This window comes from Rhagoletis pomonella, unplaced genomic scaffold (genome assembly GCF_013731165.1).
Source record: "Rhagoletis pomonella isolate Grant_MI unplaced genomic scaffold, Rhpom_1.0 Rhpom_scaffold_00002, whole genome shotgun sequence".
Classification (NCBI taxonomy): domain Eukaryota; kingdom Metazoa; phylum Arthropoda; class Insecta; order Diptera; family Tephritidae; genus Rhagoletis; species Rhagoletis pomonella.
The window spans coordinates 21,851,201-21,853,941 of record NW_023458556.1 but is presented as its reverse complement, the minus strand read 5'-3'; positions in this window follow the sequence as shown (position 1 = coordinate 21,853,941).

Below are 2,741 nucleotides of genomic sequence, written 5' to 3'. Positions count from 1 at the left end.
GCAGTTTTGAGAACAATGAATATATAAATTTTTCTATCAGTAAGTATTACCAAAGATTAGTGATCAATAGATTGTACAGAGATTACCGATTAAATAGAAACCCATAAATGGGGTGCGAAACAAAGTGGCGAAGTTTTTCCACTATATTTTAGAAGGGGTGTTTTTATTTCTTTCATATTCTCTTTTTTTTAATTTAACTCTGAAAACTCCAGAGCTGATTTAAAGACTGGTATTGCTAAAAATCCATGTTCAGTATTACCTATTCGCATCTGAAGTTGAAATAATTTACTAGTGAACAAAAACCGATTGTTAAATTCAATAGGCCTGTCCTGCGGGGGTTTTCTTCCACTAAACGGATGCGTTTTCTTGCGATAAATGTCAAATGTTATTATGCACTGCACTTATCTACATTTTTAGCGCACTCATCGAACAGTCGCTAGGTCTGTCGCTACATTTTTGTATGAAATTATGGTACTCATACGCCATGTATCCACGAGTTGGTTTAATGTTAAAAAGAGAGCAATACGCGGATGACACAATTGCTTAGTTCCTTCCCACAAATCTTATTGTGCTTTCCAATTGTATATTGTGACATAGGAGTCGATACATATCCTTCCTGCCTAAGTCCAGCACAAGACAATTTAGGAAATTCTGGTTCAAAATCGACTAAGACCATATAGTATGTTTCAAATGAGCTTAAATCCAACGTAAAAACTGAAGTATTATTAATATGGCTTAACTTTCGATTAAATTTTCGCAAAATACATTCAATATATGTATAATTTGTAAACACTTTTACACTTTTGCATCAGCTACATCGAATAGATAGCAAGAAAAGGAAAGACCCGAATTTTCTAAAATTGTTTTATGGTGGACTTAGGCAGATATCGCTTCAAATACACCATTATTTTGAACAAGTTGACCTCATTATTTTATAAATTTTATACACATCTGTTAAGGTTGTGATTATCTGTCGTCACGGGTATTTACTGCCAAGAAACGTGACTTAAAGAGATAAATATTAGCAACTCGGTCCAGCTCACGAATGGCACCCAATTGAGATAAAATTCTTACTTAGGGAACGGCAACTTTATTCGTCCTATTTTACACACTTACAAACTTTTCTATAAGTTCATTAATTCTCAGAAAACGATTTTGATAAAATCAAAATAATCGATAAGCATGTCATACATATTTTTAAGAGCGTGCACATGAGTAGCTACATAAATATGTATGCCAGCTGAAATAATGGGCGCCACGTGAGAAAGTAAAAGCATAGAAAAAATCAACAGAATCTGAGCCTGCCAATTACATTTACACTTTCACTTATACATACACATTAGACTGCATCACTCCCCATAAAAAAAAATAAATAATCGGTACTGTTTTTCCACCGGAATTATAAAATCTATTATATTTTAAGACCTTCACCGTAATATTTCGGAAAAATATTAAGACTTACGTGAGCTGGTCCAGCTTTATTTTTTGATTTTAAAATACCTCCAAAAATTTTGTTTTTTGTGAATAAGAACAGTTTTTTAAGTATTATTTGCGAAAAATCACCTTAGGTGACAAAACAGTTTAGGCTTAAAAAATTTGCATACAAATATTTAATATTTTTTACAAATATTTATGTATTACACGTATATGCACATTAGACCGTACCACCTTTCAAGCAAACAAACATAAAAGTTCGAATTATACCCCTGAGTCTAAAGTATTTTTTCAAGACAATTTGGAAAGAAAACTTTGCCGTTTAAATTTTTTCGGTGACACCTACACCCGGTATTATTATTTTCTTTTTTCATGGTTGTACTGTAATAATCGAAATGATTTTTCAAGAAAAAAATTGCTTTCTCCGATTACAAATGCCAAAAATATGACAGAAAATCAAAAAAAAGGGACCAGTAAGTGCGGCCACAGAAAAATTGTTTTCCGAAATTGCCTTGCAAAAATACCTTACATTCGAAGCTGTACGGCGACCGTACGTGGTACCGTTCATACTAATATACTTATACATATGTACATATGTAAAAAAGTTGCCTTATTTACTTACCTTTCTTTCTTAATTTTTTTGCTACTGCTGCCTCTTGTATAAACACTCTTGCTATTGCCATAGTTACCGTTACAGTCACATATGTATATGGCCACAGCTACAGTTGCTATTGTAGACAATGATGGGGGTCACGGACATCGATAGCTTAGTCGAGTTACGTTTGCCGCATCCTTGCTGCAATGTGTGCATTATTCACATACACAGTGTGTTTGTATGTATTTGAATGTTGCACGTGCATTATTGTATTGATTTCCTGTAACACAACCGGCAAAATCAAAGACACTTATACAATTAGCACAATGACACGTTTGGCTTTTGCTTGTCAGTTGCATTTAAATATTTTCAGAACATTTTGCAGCCAATTTAATAGGTATTATGAAGTTACATACTTATGTATGTTAATACCTAAATCTGGAAGTAAACACATAGTACAATGCTTATTTAATTGTTCTTTTTTTTTTGAGAGCAAATATACTTATCCAAAGCGCTCACAAGTCTTTCAATGACTTCACTTTGATTTTCCACAAATATATGTCTTTTTATGGTACCCCACTCACATGTCAACTGAACGTGCCACTAACAAGCTCAATCAAGTTAGCGGCGCTAAAATGAAAAAATGAAGAAAAAATTTGTCCGTATTATTGTGCTCATTGTGTGCTATTTTCGGCCACTTTTCGTTTTTTTT